We start from the raw sequence: 26,313 nt of genomic DNA, 5'->3' as shown, positions 1-26,313 counted from the left end.
TTGTAGTTTGTTGAAAAAACTGAACGAAAACTGTTTTGAAAGTTTCTCCCGGACTTCAACTTCAACAAATGTTGCAAAGATTTACATTAACTACACTTTTTGATCTGATTTCGTTTTCACAGCATGCTATTGATTGAATGTAGATGTAAAAAAAAATTTTCAGTAATCTATATTTTTCAGTTGCAATCTGCGTTAAAAAGTTATCACGTCCCTCGATTCAGTTTTAACATATGTAGGCCGGCAAGAAAAGTGACACAACTATTAAAAAAAATAAATAATTTGAATTTTGACCTCTTGAATTCAAATTATGTTTTTCGCAATCACGAGTGTGTGTGTGGGGGGGTATGTGTGTTTGTGTCTATGTGCAAGTATGAGTGTGTGGTTAGTTGTGTGTATGAGTGTTTGTGTGTGGGGGTAATGTGTATGTGTGTGTAGGTATATGTGGTTGTGTCTGTGTGCAGGCATGAGTGTGTGGGTAGTTGTGTGCATGAGTGTTTGTGTGTGGGGGTAATGTGTATGTGTGTGTAGGTATATGTGTTTGTGTCTGTGTGCAGGCATGAGTGTGTGGGTAGTTGTGTGTATGTGAGTGTATGTGTAGGTGTCTGCTGTATGCGTGTCTGTATGTGTAGGTGTATGCATGTGTGTGTGTGTGTGTGTGTACGTGCGTGTATGTATGCGTGTAATTGTAGGATATTGACGCAACCTGGAGACGGTTTTCGCTAGAGGAGCAGCATCGTGACGAGCCGGTCGACGGTGATGCTGCAGAGGGTGCTGGCGGGAAAATAAAATGATAGCACATCAAGACAGTCAAATGAAAGCAATAAGCAATCGTGATTGCTCCAAAAAAAAAATCAGCATTGGAGAAAATCGAGGTTTTACGCAATACAGTAAAACCTGTAAAGTTGACTACCTTTGTAAGCTGACCGCCTGTCTAAGTTGACCCTTGATTTCAGGCACATAATTAGATCTTATAGCGTTTAATTCAACCTCTATAAGTTGACCACCTGTTTAAGTTAACCACTAAAATAGTGCATCGCAAGTGGTCAACTTACACAGGTTTCACTGAAGTAGTTTAAAGCGATTTAGTCTCAAATATTACAATACAAGCTAAAGAATCATATTGTGATGTTTACTGGTTAGTTTTTTTTTTTTTTTTTTGTCCAAATTAAATTTTCGAGCTTTGAGTATGAAATATTTTCTTTAAATTATGAAATTTTAATGATGTGTCACTATTGACTATATCGTTTTTGCACAACCACGCACCGGTTGGGTAAGTTAGCTTTGTGCGAGTTTTGTGACAAGAATTAAATTTAGACTTTAAACAAATAGCTACATTTATCTACAAATAGTAAGTTTTCCCTAAATTTTGTATTTTTTCATTCTTTGCCGGAGTACAATACCTCTAAAATTCACATTCACACAACGGGTAATATGTTTTTATATGTGTATAGATAGCTTACTAAGGTCATTATACAAAAAACGTAGGTTCTTGGAGTTGAAATTCATGTAAAAAAATGATCTTCATTTTTTGAGCAATCACGATTGCTTATTGCTTTCATTTGACTGTTTTTGGCGTGCTATCATTTTTCCCACCGGCGCACAGTGGGGCAAGTGTACGGAGAGCTTGGACATTTCAGTAAAACCAATTTCTACTTAAAAATGTGATAATATTTTGTTATTTAAAATGTAAAGATAATCAAATACTAAGTCATTAGTGCAAAATAAAATATTTAATTAACATTTAAAAACAATTTTTAAAGAAATATGTAACAGTATTTTAGCCAATTTCCGTTCCATCATCTTCAAGCAAATTCTTCACTTGTTACATTTCGTGGTGCAAACTGCAAATCTTTGGACGCAAACTTGAGATAAGAGGATCAGAATTGATTAATAAGTTATTAAAAACGTCTCTATTGTTATCTATTCTGGACGTTTTCCTTGAATGCAATTCCCTATACGATCGAAAATACTTATGGTTTGCCTCTTGAGCGTCTTCGGAGAGTTGACCGATTGGTACTATAGCATACTTAGCTATTTCGGGTCCGTGTATAAGTAATTTATGCACAAAAACGGGCATAAAATACCAACCATATAAATTCACATACATCTGAGCTGTCTCTTTCGTATATTTTTTAAATTTAATCGTGAATCCAGATGAAATAACTTGCAAAATCGTTGAAAATCGTTTTATCATGTCAAGATTTATTCCGGTTATGGAAGCTGATAATTCTGCATTCGTAAAAAACTTTCGTGACGTATTTCCGTCGTTGGGTGTTCCACGGCCTTGTTTTACATAATCTACCATCAACCCCAGCTTAGATTTAAAGTCGTTTTGTATTCATGCCTTTCTGTGTTGTAACAATTCTTTGTGGACAGGTGACTTCGCACCCCACTCCTTGAATTCAAGCCTATAAGCAATGTGTATGAGGCATTCAAAACAACGTATCCAACAATGCAGAGGTGCCAAAACGAAAATGGTCTTCTTTAATTTCTTTTTTGTTCACCACACTTAAATTATTCATTTCTTTAGGTAACGCGTCGCAAATACAACAACGCATCGAGGAAGTAGTTTCCGTTAAGTAGTTGCAAATTTTGCCATCCACAGTAGTTAAATGCAATTCATAATTTATGGTAATAACATAATCTTGATCTACGAGTATGTATGGCTGAAGGGTATCTATTTGCGATTGCACTTTTTCTACGAAATTTGTCGCTATTTCTTTCGTTTCCTTTGCAAATTCGAAACTTATTGGTCGACAAAATCTAGTAGAAGTAGGTTTTTCATTAATCCAAACCACCATATCTTCATCTTTCTTGATAATTTTAAGGGGGACTACACTAATAATAAATACCGTTGAGTCATCTATTTCAGTGCTAGAAGATTGTTTGTACTGCGACTGGTTGGGAGCACCGTCACATCCCCATATCACGTCACCCCACGTCACATATCATAGTGAGGTTCTGAGGGGAGCTTTTTTCAATTTTATCAGATAACAATTTTATGAATCGGGACGAAGTATGATCTAATAAATTTTGTAAACCTACGTTAACTCCGGAATCTGTAACTTTTACATTATCAGGATAGCACTCTTTTTTAGCAATTTGAATTTTTTTATAACTCGGATAAATGTTCCTGCCCAAATCTTTTGCATTTTTTCTGAGAGCATCATATTGAAACCTCGTAAGTTTAGCAGTTGCATACATGGCTAACATTTTTTCATTGTAACCAGGAATATTATTAGGTTTAGAGAGATTTTCACGAAATTCTTTTATTGTTTTAATACGCTCGGGATGGTTTTGGATAAAATTAAAAATATATACTGCCTCGTCGTCAGACCTGAGCTTTTTGTTTAAGACAAAATTAAACATTTCGTCAGAACAGTTTCTTAAATGTTCAGTTTTTCTGCGTTTTTGTCGATCGGACAAATGTTTAAACTATTTCGAGCGTAATGGAGGAGAAATACCTGTTGATGAACAAGGCACAAGTTCATAAATGAATTCTTCCAAAAAAGACAAATCCATATTCAGCCACTGTTCATTTTTCCTGAGAAACGGTTCCAAAGTTCTATTTGACGAAGACCACTTCGTTGATAAATAATTGCACCATTTTCTCAATTTATCTCTTAATTTCGTCTTTGTCGTACTTGTAATCTCTGAACCAAGAGTGTCAATCCATTTTTCCAGAGCCAGATCGTAATCGGTAAAAGGAATAGAATTTGTCTTTAAAAAAATAAAAAGGTCACGATTGGTTTTGAAACTCATCTTTCACCAGCAAGTCTATGGGGTCAAGCACCGATAGCATTCAAGTTTGCTTACCAAAGCGAGCGTACACTAGAACTCGTATACACTAGAGCCATCGTAGAATTACATTGTTAAGTACAAAACTTTAAACTGCACAAAAAACGTATTTATAGATCACCGAATAGCAATAATTGATAAGCGAAATCTTTAGAACATAAACAACAACTCTAACTAATGCCAAGACCTATTCGCAACTCCAACGAACTATAGGGGGCACTGAAGTCACTGTCTAATGGCGGACTTAAAAACTAAAACAAACGCACATGGTAACGAAGAAAATGCTAAAAGTGTTGTGATTTTTGTTTGTACGTATGATTTTTTCGCTTTATTCTTTTTAAATTAATTTTCAAAGTCTTGTGAATATTCTGGCCCACGTAGAAAGAAATGAGAATTCAAGAAGCATTACTAAACGTCAAAGATTAATGCAAACTACGTAGTTCGTAGTTCTAAGCAGCTATTTCCACGATGTTGAATTCGATATTTATCAATTCTTGATAAAACTAAATAATAATTGTGGCCTGACAAGAATAACAATTAATGCTAGAAAATTCAATATGACATTACAAATTGTTATCGAAAGAAAATGATACTTTTTTGCCTTGCTTGGCTAGCGCTTATTGTTTTCCATTTGTAGCTGAGTTATTTCTCTCGAATTCCCGAATCGGTTAATTTAAAAATTTTCTGTTTCGATTTTTCTAATTTCTGAGTTACGACTTAATTGTGTCATGTTATGCAAATCATCAACAAAATTCTCACGGATATATGGTAGTAGTTTTCTTTTCAGTTGATTGACTATTATTTCTTTTCACTTATCGAATTCTGTAATCTTATTACCATTTTATTCCACTCATGATAAAAATTAAAAATGGTTTAACTAAAAACGCGAAATCTCGCCAAGGCTACTTTGCTCGCACTATACTAAAACTATAACCCTAAACAAATTTGGCGAAACCTTTCAGCTGAGAATAAAAGGAATAAAGTAAATTCTTTCTCGGTTATTCATTTTGTTCTACGATAATATATTCAAGAAAATTTTTTCATACTGTCCATTCCAACTAAATGCTGCTGTAAAATATGGTAAGTTTAATTAATTTAAGATTTAAAAAAACCCCATATTCTTACAAATTCATACAAAACAATAAAAATTTTTACCTTGTATAATGTTATCCAAGTTTGTTAATCCAGAATTTTCGCTTTCACCAATTATTAAGGAAATAATGAAAACTAACATTATTTTGAGAAGCTCGAGAATACTACTAAGGGACGAATTAATTTCTGTAGCTGAAAGCAAACTAAGACACATCGATTGCGTTAATAAATACTCAGAACAAACTGCTTGTGTTTACGTCAACAGACACACGTGGAACGCAACGTGGCAATGTTTTAGTTTCATTTGCAGTTTTGTAAATCACCGCAAGGTAGCGTATTCGAGCGCTGGAGTTCCGTATTTAGAAAATATCATTAAATGAAGCATGAGCAGACGATAGATTAAAAATTAAAGTTAAATTCATTTTTTATCACAATGTTCTATTTTTTTCGTTTACAGTGGCTCCCAAAAGTGTTCGTACACCTTGAAATTTTGTAGTGAAACCAAAATAACGCAAAACTGAATTCGAATATGAAGTCCAATTTTTTTTCACACCATTACTATGCCATTCTGAATAAAACCCAGTAGTTTTTTTCAAAATATTGCCAGATTTTATTTTTGAAATTTGTCAAAAAACGAAGAGACAGAGAAAAGATATGCCACTAAAGTCATCGTACACTGAAATATTTTCGAATAAATTCATAATTAAAATTATCATATGTGGTTTTTTTATTATTTTTGCATTGTAATGATGCTATAAAGTCATTTGCCTTTAATTTTTTGTGTATTTATTCCCTAATATTCTGTTTCTTATTTTTCAATGGCAGGTATGCGTAGAAAACAACAAACACGACTCGAAATTTGATTTTTTCTTTCCCCTCACAGTAGCCGAAAATTGGTTTGAAATGTCTCTAGATTGGTTAATTTATACCATTCTATAGTGAAGTGCTTGAAAAAATGCTTTTAAGACAAGAATCGAATCGGAAACAAGGTAAGAAAAGGTCAACTGGCAAAGTTAACAAAGCGTGATCGGAGGTATACAGTTTAAAAAAAACATGAAAAATACACATTTCAGAACTGAAAAAGTTTCTGCAGAATTGAATGAAACATTTTAAGTTTAATTTTTACCTAAAATTGTTCGCCAAGGTTTCTGATTAGCTGGATTAAATGGGACCTCTTCCCGCAGAAATTTTCTTGTTCGTGCGAAAAACAGTAAGCTTGCGCTTTCCGTCGTAAAATCAATGATAAATAAGCTCAAAACGTTTTGGAACAACGTCTTACTTATAGATGAAAATAAATTCAACATTTTGGGTTAAATTGTTGTATAATTGTAAACGGAAGAAAAAATGAGAAATTTAATCTTAAGAACTTAGTTGGATCAGTTAATCATGATGATGAAGGTGTTTTTGTGTGAGGGTGCATTTCAGCATCAGAACTTGGAAATTTGGAATTTTTTGGTGAAATAATGAATTATGCTGTCCACTTAAATATTTAAAAAACAATTTTAAACTATTAGCCCAAAATTTGGTAATCGGAAACAACTTTGTTTTTTATCAAGATAACGATAAGAAGCACACGTTCACGTTTGGTGCCTCAAAATTTGTCCTTAAGCTTAGAAATATCTCCTCAATCGCCAGATTTAAACTTAATGGAACATATTTGGAGATATCTGGTGGCTAGATTACGAAAATACACCATTGAAACGAAAAGCGAACTAGAAACAGTAAGACTCGTAGTTCGTCTGAACACTTACTCAGAAATTACGCAAAAAAAAGACAGAAAAAACAATGAAATCTATTCCCAGACGTTTAAAAGCTGTTGTTACTGCCTGATATTCTATAAAATAATAACTTAGTAAAAAGTTTGATTATTTACTAATTTTTCGGCATTTTTTCAAAGTGTACGAAGACTTTTGTGAGATAAGATTTCCGGCACTTTTTGGTTTTTGATTTTTTAAAAATTAAGTTTTAATGTTTTATTAAAACTTTTCATGTAGTTTGGTTAAAAATAGATTATAATTCTTATAATAAAATACCTATTCCGAAATATTAGTTATAACCAATGGATAAGGGCCTATTTCATTGAAAGTCGTAGGTGTACGAACACTTTTGGGAGCCACTGTATGGCTGTTTAATAACAGACGATATTTTAAATTATTTTTTTAATGACTTTTTACAATTTGGCATACACGAAAAAAAATCCGAAGCATCACTGATTACTTACGGATATTGGATAGTATAGCTGAACTCGGGGATTCTGACGATGATATTTCAGAATAAAAGATGAAATTTTTAGGCATGATAATTCCTTCAGAATTTATTTTGGATAAATCTGGTGAAGTATTAAATGGATATTTAAATTAAAAAGTGTTTACTTTTGTTTGTTAGACAACTTGCTGGACTAAAACCAAAAGTAAATAGCTTTTAATGCTCTAAAAAGTAAATAGCTTGCTGTAAGTTCTCCTAATATAGAATGTAATAAGAGAAATTAGATGTTTAAGAATGTAATAAACGAAATTAGATGTTTATTAAGGACAAACGTTTGCTTTTTGAAGAAAAACACTTTTCTTGATGTACATGTATAATATTTTGATCTTTTCAAAATATGCCTGCTCCTTGTTTTCATTTTTACTCATTTTGTGATGTGTTTGTTATTGTGTACATACAATTTATGAGAAGTATTTTTAGGAGATTATTGTGTCTTTTTCGTCTGCTGTCACTTATAACTCAAAATAGTACCAATTTTTGTAGTCCCCGAAATAAGCAAACAAAACCATGCTTCTAAGCATCTCATATGATTTTGTCCCACAGTCGACAAATGACACAATGAAACTGATTCCTCGAAGTATTTAATTGAAATAACTTGCAATAAAAAGTAAACAAACTGAAAACTGTAAACATGTTTACTTGATTAAAGTAAAATACGTTTCGTGCAACGTTCATTTCGTATTCGTTTCGTCGTCCTCGTAGTAAAATATTTACTTATTTTTAATTTTCAATATCTTCTGAATAGGCAGGTTTAGGCAAAAACTGAAACCGGATTATGAAAGCTGAAACTCTCTACAATGCTTGGGATATAATAGTTTTGTTAGCGTTTGTTAGCGATTTTCGTAATTTAAAAATACATTCAAAATACTTTGAAAATTATCTCCAAAATTTTCGTATTTTCTAAGAAACGTTTTTGGGTGTTTTTCTTACTTATTAGGAGTGCATAAAACCCAGCACATCACACTATTAAATTTGAACAGTTCTTAAACAAGTTATCTACTGTTTACTAAATTGTCTTTTAACGAAGTAGCTAATTAATTCTTCGAATTCAAGGTATTATCTTCGGGTAATAATGTTAAAAACTAGTAAGATTAGTGGGAATATGTTCTTAGTTTATCAATACAACAGTAAAAATGCAAAACTAAATGGTTTAATTCTCCGCCCAATGTCCAAAATTAACATTAGGCTGCCCCACTGTGCGGCGCGGCGCCACCCTCTGCCAGCACCACCCGTCACGTCGGCCGGCCTCACGATGCTGCTCCTCTAGCGAAAACCGTCTCCAGGTTGCGTCCATATCCTACACACACACGCACACACAAACACATACACAAACACCACCATACACACACATACCCCTACACACATACACAAACACATACACACACGCATGCATACAAATACACACAACTGCCCACACATTCATGCCTGCACACAGACACAAACACATATGCTTACACACACATACACATACCCCGCCCCCACGCACACAAACACTCATACACACAACCACCCACACACTCATGACTGCACACAGACACAAACACACATTCCTATACACATACACATACCCCCCCCACACACACACACATACAAACACACACTCGTGATTGCGAAAAACATAATTTGAATTCAAGATGACAAAATTAAAACTTTCTTTTTTTTTTAAATTTAATTTATATTGGTCTTTTTAGGCCCCTTTTTACTTTCACATAGTTAGTCACATTCTTTATTGATTATTTTGTAACTTTTTCTTGTAGTTGAAATTTTGGACCTGGAATGGAGGTTACCGGATAGTAAATTTATATTTTTAATACTATTTTTAAACATTTCATTTAAATGCACTTGCATCTTGTTTGAAGAACACGACTTGAATTGATTAAAATTTACACATCTTTCTTAAAATGGATTTTTTAAAAAAGTTGTATGATCCAGTTCTCATTGTATATCTTCCATTACATCTACATTGTAACGGAGGATTCATATACGGAGGATACAAATTCTTATGCTTTGCTATGCATAATGTGTTGATTTACGGTTAACGCAACATGTTATTTAGAATTTACTAAAAAATGTGATTCAATTTTAACTATTAAAAAAATTTTAGTACACAAACAATTCTCTCCTTTTAAACTCAAGAACGGAGGATACACAAAGTTAATGACATGTTTGACTTCAAAGAGGATAGGGCTGAAATTCTTTCACACTAAGTTGTATAGCTTCACTATGAAGACCCAGAGTTGAAAAGTGGCTACTTGTGTAATGAGCTACTAGTACTGCCGTCTATTAGAAATTCCAATATTTAATTAGATCCTGAACGGAGGATACAAGAAAGACGGTGACAGTGATTCAAAAGATTATGAATGCTATATATTTTTACTTCCTTTTACAAAAAAGGAAGCAATGTATTCGCGAAAAAATTATCACTCAAAAATCGGCCTTAATTTCAATTTTGCTCGCTCCCGAATGAATATTGATTTTTTTTTTCCCAAACCGACCACACGCGGATACATGACTAAGAACGTATAGACACCTGAAGAATCCATTTCGACGATCCCCGAGTTAATTACAACGAGTTTTCTCGTTGTAATTAACTCGTTCCGTTGTAATCCTCGACGTCCGTATGTACGTATGTCTGTGCGTAAGTGTGTTATGTATCCCGCATAACTCTGATTACTTTTTTTTTTCGTGTCTAAATGTTAACGTTTGACAAGTTTTCTGCTAAAATTGAAATTTTGATGTGCCACATTGATTACATAAGGGGTTCCCAAATTTTTCCGATTTGGGGGGCCCTTTGAAGAATTGGAATTTTCTCTCGGCACCCTAGTCTATCAATATTATATACACAAGAGGAGGACTATAAATGAAGTTCGGATTCCAAAATACTCTAAATGTAAAACTTCCAATCAAGATGACTTTTTATTTTACTAGCGCAGTCGTGAGGTAATGGAATTCTGTTTGGCAACTGAAGAAAATTGTTCCAAAATGTGCCAATTGTTGCTGCAGTCTAAGTTCACGTTGCTGTTTTGGAGTTAAGTAATTACTAAGATGTGATATTCACACCTTAGTAGACACAGCTATGATAATAGAAAGGAAGTGTGGAAAATATATTGATATTGTAGATCTGTTTTTAAAAATAAGTGAAAGAATTGTTTTACAGCTCCTATTTATGAAATATATATTATCACGACAGCACCATTTTTGAATTTTCTATTTTTCCCCCCTAGTCGTAGTTCCATTGCCACACTCTTAAATACTAATGGAATTTAAAGTCACTCTTTACATCGCATCTGACGATTAGTTTAAACGTTAGAGCGTTTTGAAATCGTAACTTTAATTATAATCACCCTGCTTATTGCATTGAGCTCAAATATTAAGCATTATAACTTAGTATATCTAATTAGTTTTATGGCTTAATGGTACAGTTGATTCTCTATTTAACGACCTACAAGGGAATACAAAAAAAAAACGTCCTTAAGTACTATGCGTCCGAAACTAGAATGCATCTAAAACTACAGTGGAGCATCCAGGACCGTGAAAAGTCATCTTTAAATAGAGAAAGTCGTTAAATAGAGCTTCGTTAAACAGAGAACCTACAGTATATTGTTACTGGGCACTTCATGGCACCCCTTGCCATTTCTTGCGGCACCCAGGAAGAACTCCCGGATTATATGATCCCTTGCAGCCAGATACCAGTTACGTAAAATAGCTCTGTACAAGTATAGTGGCATTAATTCAGCTTTTAAATCATTATTTATTTTTCAAATTTTTGAGATTTGCCCCTATTGTCGCCAGTGAATAACCCCTTCTTAAATGCAATGCTTTTGAGTTTTTGATGCACTGAGAAAAGTGCATTAGTTTTTTATTTGAATAGGAGAGGGGGGGGGGGTGTTCTGTAACATTCGAGGCTGTGGGTCATTGCCTTTCAGAAGATTTTAATCCCTAGGTTTCCTGCAACTGATGACTTTAAGTACTCGGTCCCTTAGAACAGAATATCCGCCCATTCCGCTCTCTCCCAAAGCCGCCGAGAGCCAAAGCGACCCCCCCCCCTAAAGACTCCCTTAGTTTCCGACGAGACTGACTTGGTCTCTCGTCAGCCCTGCTCTATCTTTGAAAGGATCATCACTGAAATTTCAATTTATGGTGCTCGAAGTTACGTTGATAGAATTTCTCCTATCCACATAACTAAACGCCGTTTTCCTTACTTGGACGCTACTTCAGATACTCAATATCAAAAGTCAGTCAACTTCCAGTCAAACAGCTTGCTAGACCACCCAGTCAATAATTCTGACACATCTTCTTGACATTCTTACCACCACGAGACGACACCAATTTGCTAGAGATGGACTACAAGCTATGACAAATAATGTACTGTCCAACCACGGATTGCGTGGAATTTTCAAATTTCCAGATAAGACGAATCTATGTGAATAAGGGGGAAAAGTAAAAATTTGATGCGCGTATTTCGCTCATTTGAATGAGACTCTGCTTCTGCAAAAGCTGACATCGGTAAAAAATAATAGATTCGTCCATTTCCGGCTGTAAAACGGATGTTTGTCTTTCCATACAATCCGTGGTCAGACAGTACGGATTAATAACTAGTTGAACTGATTTGATTTTTGATTGCTGTTTAGCACTCTGACCCAAAACTATACAACTTCTGCACACTTCCTCTAATGTTGCGCATTCCTTAAACCGACGAAAATGTTCCAAAAGAGATGAAATTGCCGCCTTGAAAACCTCCAAGGTAAAAGAGGGAATAACGGTTCCATGAAAATATAAAGTGGGGGGTCAAAGAAATCATGTTGTTGTCTCTTCAATGTAGTCACGTTTTCCGAAACCCTAAAGCATATCGTATTGTTGTCAGAAGTTACGGATAATTTTGAAAGTAAGTCATGCAACTGCTGTTACTGAAAAACGTGAAAATAAAAATAATCGTCTGCAGTACTCAAACACAGCACCTGAATGAAGGTTTCGACTTCAAAAATATTGTGAACAATAAGTTTCAAGGTTTTCGCAAAACATAAGCATATTTTCGATGAACAAAAAAAAAAAAAATAATAATAATAATAATGTAATACACTAATGGATAAATCCACTTCAAAGGCAGATCTATTTGAATTTTCCTTACATTTATTGCATAATTTTATGCAAATATCCACAGAAAACAAGCTTGTCAATTCTCTTAATGCAGCAAAAACTGAGAACATAAGATTCAAGAATTCAACTATCCTGAAAATAACAGGAAAAATGGACAGCATGACATGGTCAAACTCATTCCCTGTTTTGAATTCATCTTTGCCTCCGAAACATTTTTAAACCTTTAAAAAAAAAAAAAATTGAATTTTGACATTTTGAATTCAAATTATGTTTTTCGCAATCACGAGTGTGTGTATGTAGGGGTGTGTGTTTGTGTGTGGGGGGTATGTGTGTTTGTGTGTAGAGGGTATGTGTATGTGTGTAGGCATGTGTGTGTGGGTAGTTGTGTGTAAGAATGTGTGTGAGGGGTATGTGTTTGTGTCTGTGTGCAGGTATGAATGTGTGGGTAGTTGTGCGTATATGTGTGTGTATGTTTGTGTGTGTATGTGTAGGTGTCTGTATGTATGCATGAATGTGTGAGTAGTTATGTGTGTGTAGGTGTCTGTATGTATGTGTATGTGTGTGTAGGTGTATGTGTTTGTGTGTATGTGTGCGTGTGTGTGTGTTTAGTTGTGTATGTATGCCCGTGTGTGTAGGACATGGATGCAACCTGACGACGGTTTTCGCTAGAGGAGCAGCATCGTGAGGACCCGGTCGACGGTGATGCTGCAGAGGGTGGCAGTGAGAGAATAAAATCAAAGGACATCAAAACAGTCAAGTGAGAACAATAAGCAATCATGATTGCTCAAAAAAAAGTATCAATATCCCGAACAGTCATAAACTTTGTCTAATTGAAAGGCATAGGCCATAATAGTAGTAGATCTTATCATTAGCAGACATCCCTAACGAAGAATAAAGATAGCATCAGAAGCCGAACTTTTAACATGTAACCTAACTTCCTTGTTCCATAAAACCAAAAAAAAAAAAAAAAAGTTCTATGGTAAAGATGAAGAGTCTTGATGGGGGAGTAGGGGGCTCCCGGCGGATGTCTACAGAATATGCAAATAGGCTTCTTATTACGGACCACCTATGAAGTCAATATGTGCCTAGACATATTTTTATACACCGAAAAAATAACTGACAAAATATTTTATCTAACTGAAAAAAAAGTTCACGGATTTTTTTTTTTTTTTTAATTAAACAAACGGTTTTTTAGTGCATCGGTTGTCTGGAGTCTAGTTTAAGAGTACAAGAACTACAAAATTTTGGCATTGTTTGTATTTGTAAAAAATTTTAAATAAATGATGCTTTTTACGCCTTATAATTTCATTTTTCCTCAGTTTTAAGAAATGAATTTCGTTACAGCCTCTCTTTTTAAGTTATTGTCTTTAAGCCACTAGCACTGTTAGATGCTACACATTTGAAAATATGAACAATTTGTCGTGCAACTTTTGTTTTCAAAGGGATTATTTTCTCTAAATACTTGTTAGCCACTAGCCACTATTGTAATTTGACTGAGCCCAACGTTTAATCAATATATGTAAATTTTTAATATTTAATTATTAGTTGACTTTTTAAACCTTAGAGAAGCAATATTTCTTAAAATATTATGTTAGGTCAAGAAAACGCAATTGATAAAATTTAATCATTTGGAAAACACCACATAAATTCATTGGAAAATGTTTATGCCGATTCAATCAATAACAGAATTTTCAATGTCAGCAAAGAAAGATAACTACGATTAATTAGTGAAATACCCCCCCCCCCCCCATAAGACACCTTGAAAATACTATATTCTCTTTGTGACGTCGAAACAATTGTCTACGGTTGGTCTCAACTGCTCGTCTGTTTAATAAAGGGTAACATCGTTTCAGGTAATCCTCCAGGTTTACTAAAAACCTCGTAATAGCTTGTTATTATGATGCATTAAAAATTGCCACCAAATTGCCACTTACTAAGTATGATGAGTAATTCTGCCGTGGAAGCGTAAAGCGCAGTATCTGCGTAAATGAGTTTCTAAAATATTAGAAGAAACGTGTTTAGCTTTCGATACTAAAAACAGACAGAAATGTTGGGATTTGATTTTTTTTCAAATGCGTTTTTCATCAGAAGTTTGTAAAAGCTGAAATACAACAGATGACAAAAAAAAAAAGAAGAAGAAGAAAAGAAAAATTTGCAGATACTTGTGTTTTGTCTTCCCACGGTAGATTTTTCTGTTTGGTAAAATATACGCATTTAAGCGAGAAAAAAACAACAACTAAATAAATAAACAAAATACAGTTTAAAACTTTTCTTGTAGCCAGCATACCGGGATCTTGTTTGGAAAAACAAACTAACAAATTTTCATAGTTTCACGCTTAAAACAGTCATGCTGGTACTTGTAGTTACCAATACCACAATTGAGGGAGTATGAAGCAAAGAGATTGAAGTGGACTTTTCTAAGTTTTGGTTAAACCACGGGCAAATTTCAAACCCTACATAGGCTTTCATAAAAAAGTTTTTTCTAAATCATGCTTTATTAGCAGCATCCCCCCCCCCAGTATAATACTAGTATCCCCACCAAGGCTACTAGAATTGTATCTTGACCCAAAAGACAGGGGTGTTTTGGGTCGGGAGGAACAGGCCCATCCCCCTTAAGAGCAAGATTTTAGGGGGCACCCCCTACATTTAGGGGGTGCCCCCTAAGTATCATGAAGACCCCCTCCCAAAAGCAAGAGCCCCCCAGAAAAAGTAAAAAATACCCCTCAAAACAACCCCTAAAATTTTCAATGGCACCATGACCCCCCCCCCCCCAGGAGGGCACTTCCTGCAAAACAGACGACATTTTTCCTACCATTTGTACTAGCTATGTTCAATTTTTAAATTTTCTCGTTTACACCCCTTTACTTGTAGGTGTAACCATTTATAATTTTGCAATCACATAATTTCAGATGCGTAAGCCATTACTTTTATAAATATCATATTAAAAGCAAATAATCTCCAATCACTGATAAGGAAACATTTACTGCTATTTGTCATAATCACGAAAAAACCCTTTCTTTAGTAGCAAACATAATGTACAAAAGTAAAAGACTTTTAAGTGTAGTGTAATTAATTAAACAATCAGACTCCTTCTAAAACACACTGCTGAAAATGTAGAAAAGCTGATATGTTTAGAGTATTACAAGTAAATTCTAGTACTGTAAAAAGAGTCAAACAGTTCTTAATTTTCTATGACGTTGTTAATCTACTTAAATAACAAAATTAATTGAACTTAATTTTGAAAAATATTACTCACCCCATTTCATTAATTACAAACACCCTGGAACTTTCTCAGTATACGATTGCAGACTGTTGGAAAGAAACATTTAGTTTTATTATGAAGTATTTTCAATATTTGTAATTTTTTTTGAAGTAAAATGTACCGACAATATATATACACTTTTTTAAATTGCTCAAAAAACTAGAATATACGTTAAAAAATTAGTTGAACAGTTTTCCTAACGGTGTACACAAGTTTTCATGCTTCCTTTATCAGTATGTAGTTAAAGACGGATAAGACAAATCCAGCCACTACCAGTCTACCAGTATGTATTAGACCTCCAAGCCGATTGCTGTATGTTTACCAGATACTGCAAAAATTCTGAACTGTTCTGTATAGTGTGACTCTGATAAGTTGAAGCTTGACCTTGACAATGTTTAATTCTTTCTTGAGAGTAGCATAAGAAAGAGATGTCACGTATTTGAGTTGGAATACTGTTCTCAACACTACTTCAAAAGCCACCCGAATGAACTTGGCGCCAGTTACCATTTCCTAAAGATGTAAACTTTATCAAGGTTAAGCCTCAACTTATTAGAGCCTCTCTATAAAAGCCATTGTTTTTCAAAAGACATTTTCAAGTTCTAAGAGACTCGTTTGCGCTCACAATCAAATGATGCAATCGAGAGTAGTTTTACTTGATTTATTGGGTCCTAATAATTGCATAGATAATGAATATAAAAAGGGGCTGTCCACAAATGATCCTTAAAGGGTTGTGAAATTGTGACAGTTTGTGACAAGGGAGAGGAAGGGGGGTAACAAGAAGCGTAACATGACACTTTTTTATATCAATATGCCTATGAGACGCAGCGTGAGATGTGACAAAGAGAGGGGGAGGGGGTAAGGAGCAATGTGACACTTTGCAACAAGGTTGAGTTCAAAAATATTGAAAAAATGTGGGACATCATTTATATGGACAGCCCCTTGCGGCATTTTTTGAATTTTTATTACTGTATTCATTTGGCTGAAAAAGTAAATTAATGCTGTTGAATTTATAAAAAGTATTTTGCATTTTCTAGAGATAAATTTTGTATTTTTAACAAAAGATGATAATTTCGGAAAGCTATCAGAGGAGACTACTAATTAAGGGAAACACCAGATAGTGTTCTGGTGCTTCCCTTAGTTAAAGCATATGATTCTGCACAATTATAAGTCAGTAATAACCCATTAAGATGTTCTCGTCAATAATGCATAATAGATACTAGATACAATTGCAGAAAACTCATTCATTCGAAGAATCTTTCGCATTGCTCGTTCAGTTTTAGTGAGAGAAGCGAAGTGAATTAAAACGTTCTGGTAAATATATAAAGCAGTGAGAAGGCTACGTTCACTCACAAACTTAAGCGTAATCGTCGCTCGATTTTTAAAATGGCTGAAGCAAAAGATCCTGCTTCTTCGAAGCAAAAGATGTACGATGAAAATGACGAATTTGAAATCTTTGCTGTAGAGCTCATGACTAATTTAATGAAGCATTTCAACGATGCAAATTACGTTGTGATGCCCGTATTGCCAAGGTCATCAAAACATTACTCGGTTACCATTCTGAAAAGTGTAGCATTAGTGTGGCGTTTTACGCACGAGAATCATTGTAAAAGATTTAGAATGGCTTTTCCTATTTTATGCAATAGACGTACTCTTTTCGGGTACGCGATTTACCAAGCTACCACACTTTTCGACAAAATGATTTCATACGCCCAGTTTGTGTTCCTAGCTGCTTACTGCTACGAGTTATGCTGTTTCCTGTGTCGGAATGGACTGGAGGAATACATTTATGTGTCTTACACTCTGTTTACCACCATCTGGAAAGACCGATATGCGCAAAAGTTTAGAAATGCAGGAGGGTGGAAATACTTGGAAAAAGCCTTGGAGCCATTTGCAATCGTTCACGATGCTGCAGAGGAGATATTCTTGCCAGGCTATCCGCTCAAAGAAGAGGACTTGCTGAAAGCATTGAAGGAGTACGAGAATTTGGCGAAAGAGCGTCGCGATCGGGGTGAAGAGCCATTGCGGCAAGAAGACGAGAATCTATCTGAAGCTCTGGACGAAGAAACGCGACGACGCATGGTGACTCGCAAGGATTGGAAACTGCTTTACTTTTATTACGTGAGGACCTCCGAAATGATGAGGGTTGACGACGGCCTGGAAGAGGCTCTCAAGGAGAAATTAATAGATTACCTCAAGTATCAAGAAATAAAGAAACGGATTCAAATAAGACGAGCTGCTTTGCTAAAATCGGACGCACTCTGCGATGAAGCACTTCTCGGTACTGTAAATGTGCCTCGTTCTGAAGAAAAGACGCGTGAATTACCGTCGGGCGATGCTTCAATGGACAGTTGCCGATTGAGTTTAGAATCCTGTTCGATACATGGCGTTGAGGAAAATGTAGGGGTTGACGGTGAGGACGTTGGAATAGAGAAAGGACCAACTGCAGAAACTGGTGCAAAGCCGAAAAAGAAAAAATCGGGTGCCAAGGGAGGGAAGTCTCCCCAGAAAGAAGCTCCTACAGTTCCAGCAACAAGTTGCGGTACGAAACCCAAAAAGAACAAATCAGAGTCGAGCAATCAAGTAGAGAAAATGAAACAGCCTGATCCGTCAAAATCTCCAACCAAAAAACCAGCGGGTGATAAACAAGGTTCAAAATCGGCAAAGGACGAGGGAAAAACAGGCTAATAGAAACTGCAATCTAGTCTCTGATTTGAGCAAATTTTCCTTGACAACTTTTATTCTTGACTTTTTACTCTTTTGCTCCTGGTACCTCGTTTTAAGCATAACTATGTATATAATTTTAAGCTATTGCCAATATTATTTTCAAAGTTCTGTTTTTATAAATTTCAAACCCAGACTTAAGTGGGAATAACTGATTTTGAAGGTTTTTATTGTATTTTTATTCACACTTTTTGCCATTTCGTTCTGGTAATAAATTTTTTAGATATCAAACTTCAAAAATGTAACTTAAATGCATAATTGATTTAAATATTATCAGTTTCTCTGGTTCTGAAGAAAACTATTTAGAACATTTTCTTCCGAATGGGATTAACAAATACTGCATAAAGTTAACGTAGAATGGAGTATTAATTTTGTTTACTTTTTATATCATTGACTAAAAATGTTTACACAAATTGATTTATCTCTCCAGTGGTGATTAGCATTAAGAAGATATTTACATGAATAGAAGCGCTGCTGCGAATATTGTGTAACGACAGAATGTTTACAGTTATATTCGATTACCTCCAATTTTTTTAGATTTTTATCTCATTTGACAAAGAAAAATACGACAATCGTTCTTTAAAATTTTGTTTTCATAACCTATTTTGTTTGATATGCTTGTATTTCTAAATTGAACTACTAACGTTCTATTTAACGTGTTACATGGTGTACTAAGAAAATATTCAAATGAGTTACATATATTTAATTTTATGTGCCCATAAAAGTAAAAACTATTAATATATGCGAGTAAAATGGGAAAAAAAACTTAAATAAAGCACAAATTATCAGCAAAATTGTGCAATGAGTTATAACATGCTGTAAATGCTATTTAGTGCTTTTGTTTTTGACAAAATTGTTCTTTATTTACGCGTTTTATATTACTCTTATTTCAGCATACAGAGCAGTTACGGTTAATTTATTAATTTCAGTATTATACTCGTTTTTCCCCCCTGAAAGTACACCAATATCTTAAGAACTTCCAAGGAAGAGTTTTATGTGTATTACAACATAAACTTTAACAAGTTTATTGAATTTAAATTTTATGACAATGCGATTGAAATTTTTAATGTTATGAGTTTTTAACTTAAGAATTTGACTGCTCAAATGTTAAGAGACTTCCCCGAGTAAATCCACCGCAATTTGAAGGAAATATTTGAGATGCATTGCAGTTGGTTTTCAAAAACTTAAAGATCATTCTAAGCCGAGAGATTTTGAAGCATAATGGTAAAACAGGTGTTGTGTCTGTAACCTCGTTGAAGTAGTATATCTTTTTTATGCTTTTTAAAAAGTTTATTTTCAATTTTAAATGTGTAATAAAATTAACCTAATGTAAAAAAATGAATGTTTATCCAGTTCGTTTATTACTACATCCCTCCAAAAAGAGCTCACAAACCATCATACCTCAAACCCTCATTCCTTTGACAGAAACCAATCGAAAAGTTTTTTAAAAAAGTGGGATGAAACCCCAAAAAAGGAGCCTGTTTATTTTTTGACTCTTAAAGGGTTCCAGTACCTCAAAAATGATGAAACATTAAAAAAAAATTTTATTGCTTATTTCAAAACTAACGACTATTCTTAACACAGGGGGAAAGTTTCATTGCTTTAGTTCAAATATTTAAAAAGTTATGAGTGGTTTTAGGTCATGCTCGCTACGTGTTCTTATGCAAAAGAAGAACTTTAAACTGCTTTTTCTCGATGATGGAATTTTTGTGTTTTCATGTCATTAGAATCCCTAAGGATTTTTTTCTATTAAAGATACAGCTTTAAATTAATCCTTTTTGGAATTGGGATAACATATTTGACAAAACTGTGCATTGGATAAGCATTTTATAAATTACTCAAATGGTTTAGAGCATGTTAAACCTTTAAAAACCATTTAAAAAAAAAACTTTGTTACATAATTAATCACAGAAAATTTTCTAATAAACTTATAAGCAAATGAATGCACAGATGTTTAGAGATGATTATAGTGATCGTTTAGCAAAAAAAAAATTTAATTAGTGCAAAAATAAAAAAGCATTAGGGATTTCAAAAAATTGAAATTTTTTTCATTTTTTTGAATTTTTAAAAAAAGTAGGCAATGTTTTTAAATTTTGAAAATAAATTATTGATTAAGAAATAAGTATGCATGTTATGGTTTCAAAGAAATGTAAAATTTACTTAAATTTAAAAAAAATGTTTGAAAGGTACTGTGACACCTTAACCTCAATAATTGAAGGTATAGAATCTCACTAAGAAAGATACAATAACCTCGGAATGAAACTATTAGACTTAACTCGAACACAATGTGACTTTAAACAATCATGGGTGAAATGTATTTGGAAACCTAAACCGCCGCGTTTCAATCAATAATATGCAAGCTAGAAATTTAAGAGTATGAATACACAAAGTACAGTGAAACCTGTGTAAGTTGACCACTTGCGGTGCATTACTTTAGTCGTCAACTTAAACAGGTGGTCAACTTATAGAGGTTGAATTATGATATAGATCTAAGTCTGTGCCTGATAATAGCGGTCAACTTAGAGAGGTAGTCAACTTTACTGGTTTTACTGTATTTCAAGTATACGTTTTGCTTACACCAGCAAAACTGAATGTTTATTTGTTTTCATGTTACGTGCATTCAATCTGAATTCCGGCAATCTGACATTGAATGGCACTTAAATAGAATTGCTCGCCTGCAAAGCGAAAAAATACAACAGCTTCATTATAAGTCTTCTATTTACAATGTAATCATCTTCTGAACTTTTAATTGATGTATTGCAAAATTTTAGTACTAGATTGCATACAATGGGTAAACAGTGCCCAACTGTGTGCGTTTTTTTCTTATATACTACATTTTGGTTTTGACAACTCTGATTCACTCCCTTAGTCGATCTTTTCTCAATTCGTATCATTGTCAGTCAGTGACTAGTTCGTTGTTATTCTAGCACATAGCTATTTGTCCTTTGCTTTTAAATGTTTTGAGGTATACACTACATATACGATCGCGTAATTTGTTTTACACGTCTATTTTTATGCAATTATAAATGATTTTTTTAATCCTTGAGGAATTGTTCAGGCAGAATGAGAAAGATTTTGAGGGACTCAAAAAAATACTTTTCCGATTGCAAAACATAATTCACGACAATGTTTTTTTATTGGTTAAAAACATTCATATTTTGTTTAAATCTTTTAAATAAGCATACATATTTTTCTAGTCAATAAAACGTATTATATTTAATGGGGCGCTCAGTACGTATAAACTAGCGTCCCCCCCCCCCCCCAAAAAAAAAAACACGTATGCATTCCAATGCTAAATACATAGAACGCATTTTAAAATTGCAATGAATTTTTTTTTCTATTAATATAGAAGAATATTAATCGAAATGCAGGAGGAGACAAATTCGTTTTTCTCTTAAGGCGATAAGGGGCTTTTAGACGAGTAAAAATTGGTCAAACAAACGGTTTTTTATTCATTATGTTTCTAAAAACTAGACCTTTAGCTGAATAGTTTAAACAAAAAAAGCTTTGAATCGGTGGAAAACTGGCGAAGTTATGACACATTTTGCGGGAGCCACGCCCCTTTTTTTACAAAAAAATGCATGAGTAAAAAATGCATATAATGTTTTAATTTTTAATACTAATACCATTTCAAATGAAGTATAAGACCTTATTTGTTTTGAATTTGTATTAAAAATTGTTTATTAAATAATGAAATTTGCAATAGTAAAACAGAAAATGTTGGTTTTCTTAACCTAGTTTTAGACATAATTACAAAATTCAAACTGTTCCTTGAAAACGAATTATTTAAATTTGCTGAAAATTTTATTTCAAGTATTTAAGTGGATTATTAACATTTTGTTGAGAAAGATTTTTCTGTATAGGTGGTTTTGTGGAGTATATTTGCTATATTTTATTGAAATAGGAACATATTTTTAAGAAAATGTCTAGTTTTTGGCTTTTATTCCCATTATTTATCTTTACCACAAAATTTTGAAAAAGCAATTCCTACATTCCATTTTCGGTTGTTTTACATATCATATTTAGGTAGTATTTTATAATTTTGATGAAATTTCATTCGCAAGGAGCAATATGAAAAAAGCGTTATAAAATTTTAAATTAAATTTTAAAAATTCAATGAAATTTTATATTTGAGTTGGTATAAGCATTATGTAACTATACTGAAAATTTTAAAGAAATTCATTGAAAATTACTTTAAAAAAAAAAATTGGAACCCCAGTATCGCCTTAAGCCATGAACAAACAACCTCACAATTCCTGACCTAATTAAGGTACACAACTCTAAAATACTTGAGATCAAGCGAATTATGAAAAACTAAGTTTCTAATAGCTCACAAATATGTTTGCATGTTAGTCCTTCCAACTTGTAAAGGATGCCGTGTCTATTTTGCTTCACCTAAGCATGTCTTGGACTTCCTAGGGTTGGTACGACAAAGTATTTCCCAAACTGCAATAGACTTAACGCCAAAGATCTGGAGTTAATCTGACTGGTATCCCTATAGAGGATTACAAATAAGTATTTATTAAGAACTATGGTTCTGTCTAATTTTACGTGCCGAGTTCAAGACTTGTGGCAATAATCAATCGTAACAGGACATTTAACAAAATGCCGATTTAATGCCCGGCTGTGAAACATCCCACTACTGTTTTAACAGTATGAAACCAATGCTGTCCCGCGTTCAATCAACCCCTTTTTTTTTTACAACAGGACTGAGTATCAGTTGTATTGAACTCCAAATGACAATTGTAAGGTTAAAATAAGCGCAATTGAGAGCAAAAGTGGTGTATGTCAAAAATCGATTATGTGTGATTGAATGTTTTAGTAAAACTGTTTATAACTCTTTATAAACTATTTAAAATAGAGCACTTATCAAATTTATTTCCCACTGCACAATTGGAAGGGAAAAAACTTAAACCACTTAAGCATGAAGTAGAATGAGGTTAAAACTTATTTCAGATTCTGTGAATGAACACAAATTAGGAAAAAAAAAACTTACTCCACTTTTGCTGTCAACGGCTCAATGTACTACTATTTCAATGACTTTATTCCAGCAAAGTCTTTGCATTTGAAATTTTGAATAATTGGGGTTTTGTTTTACGAGACAATTACATATTCCACCTGTTGGGATAAAACAGGTCAATTCTTTATTTTCAATACAATAAAACTTATGTAAGTGTTCTAGGATTATAAGAACTGATGAAATAAACTAGGTCCACTGTGTGTGTCAAGGGGAGGGTAAAATCAAGAAGCATTAATATTGTTAATTTACAGCAGTATCAAATTTTGAAAGTGAATAGATGTTTTAAAATGGTTCAACGACACAAATTCAAAAGAAATCTAACTTTTTAGAACTTTTTTTTTTTTCATGAATAGAGTTGTCAAAAATATAAACTTACAAGACGGTGTATCAATTAAGAAGAGTGGTCATATAGCAACAATCTACACATTCCGTATGATACAAATTCGTAGAATTTGGTGTAAACGTATCTTACCATGATACAGTGTAATTTGAAAGCATGTTTTAAATATTTTCTGAAAAAAATCTCTAATTTAGAGTATAAGAAATTCCTACATAGCATCAAAATTTACGTCTTTTTAAGAAGTAGTGCAAAAAAATATTGAAGATGAATTATGTTTGGAGTTGTGTGTGGCGGTTTTAAGGATCTGGATTTAGATGTGCTGATTCGTTCGAGCATGTTAATTAGTAGGAATTTCAGTGAGCTTCAAACAAAGCCGGATGATTTTAATAACTAGTAGAACAAACCAAATGTAGACACCTCAGTTGTTCCTCAAGACTTCCCATTTCAAAAGTTTTATATACGCTCAAACCTGTCTTTTTGCGGTGTATAGGGATCGCACAAAAAAAAAAAAAATCGTTCGTTTTATAAATAACTTCGTCCGTTTTAGAAATAATTTCGTCAATTGAGTCCAAGTAAAAATTAATCAAGTAAAAGTAGTAGAACTTAAAACTTCGGTTTTCTCTTCCTCTCTGTTTTTGAGATATGCTACTATTGTTGACAGTAAGCGATATGAAATTATAATTTATTTAGACTTTAAAAATCTGGAGGTAATCCATTCGCATAGTTCCCCCCCTCCCCCCCTTGGCCATGCGTAACTTCCGACAAGATTCCCGATGTGGATTTTTTTTTTTTTAACCCAAAAGAGAATTTTTAACCGGTAAGACAATAATCATAATAAAATTCCGAACTTTCATTTAATAAGATTTCATGAAAGTGGGAAAAACTTAGTAAAAAAAAAGGGAAGTACATAGCTGCCCCTAAGTATTTTGAAATTAAGTAAATACCTAAAGATAAAACACGATTTTATAAAGTATTACTACCTTTTTTTTTTTTGCATTTCTTCAAATAATAAAAATTTGGAAAAAAAAAACTGAACCCATTTGAAAACTCAATTAGGGAGTGGGGATTTAACAACAGATTCCATATTTAAATTGCGTAATAAAGCAAAAATTTTATTCTCTTAACAACATACTGTTTTAAAAACTCATATTTTTAAATTTGCAAAAAAATGGTATAAAAGTGCTCCACATATGTTTAAAAAAAACTCAGATGAAATTAAATACTACAGAAGTGTTACATGAAAAAAGCGGATTTCACCTGGCAGAAATTTGAAAAAATGAGTTTCATACTATACAAATACAAAAGTGATGACCAGCAACAGGCTCTGGGTTCAGCTAGGCTTGTCCTAGTCAATTTACAATCCCCAGTGAATATCAATGACCCTCTTAAAACTATCGACTCCCTTGCTCATTACCACCTCTTCCGGTACGCTGTTCCAAGGTTCCACTATCCTGCTAAAATAAAAATTTTTCCTAATATCCATGTTAGCCTGAGATTTAAATAGCTTAAAACAATGACCCCTTGTCCTGTTTTCAGTGCTAAACCTCAGCCCCGTAACATCTTTCATTTTAATAAATTTAAACAACTGAATCATGTCCCCTCGGTCTCTTCTTTGCTCAAGACTGTACAATTTTAGCATTCTGAGCCTGGACGCGTAGTCTAAATGACTGTCCATTTATTAGCCTTGTAGCCCGCCTTTGAATCCTTTCCAATACATTAATATCTTTCTTAAAGATAAGGAGACCAAAACTGAACAGCATACTTCAACTGAGGTCTTACCAAACTTCTACATAACGGCAGAACTTCTTCAGATTGGTTTGAAATAGATCTATTGATAAACCGAAGCAACTTATTGGCTTTGTTTCTAGCTATGCTGCACTGTTGACTAAACTTTAAATACTGACTTATTAAGACGCCCAGATCAGTAACTTTTTCTGTCTGACTAATGACTGAACCTTGCAAATAATAACTTGTACACTTACTTCCATGCCATAAATGCAGCACTTGACATTTCCCAACATTAACAGCCATACCCATTTATCAGTCCACTCAGTAATATGGTCTAGATCCTCTTGCAGCTGATTTGCTTGTTCTTCATTTTCTACAATCCCCATAACTTTGACATCATCAGTGAAACGATTTATGTTCCCAGAAATATTTTTGTGAATATCGTTCATAAAAACAATGAAAAAAACAGGCCCTAACACTGATCCCTGAGGAACCCCGCTTAAAACCTCACTCCACTTTAGAATAACTTCACTTACAACTACCCTTTCTTTCCTTCCGGTCAGCCAGTTTTTTACCCAAATGAAAATTTTCCCTCCTATTCGTATATCAGCTAATTTGCTGAGTAGAGCAACATGCGGTAGCTTATTGAAAACTTTTTGAAAATCAATGTAAACAACATCTACAAGCTTCTTATTGTCTAAAGCCATGGTAACTTTGCATTACTTTTACTACTTGTGCATTAACAAGTAGTACCCTTTTTACCGAAAAAGGTGCATAGTACTTCGTTTTGGGAAAACATTTTTGCTTAATTAGAGGGATATATTTGAAATTTCATACGTCTTAAGATAAATGAGAGAAATAGCTACAGTCGAGCCCGCTTGATGGAATAGGCAATTTGCCAGGAAAAATTATTCTAAAAAGCTGTATATTTCATTATCCGGGATAAAAATAACACACATCAATGGTGTAGTACATTGGAATTTTATTACA

This window comes from Uloborus diversus, chromosome 2, assembly GCF_026930045.1.
Source record: "Uloborus diversus isolate 005 chromosome 2, Udiv.v.3.1, whole genome shotgun sequence".
NCBI classification, from domain to species: Eukaryota; Metazoa; Arthropoda; class Arachnida; order Araneae; family Uloboridae; genus Uloborus; species Uloborus diversus.
This window is presented reverse-complemented; position numbering follows the sequence as displayed.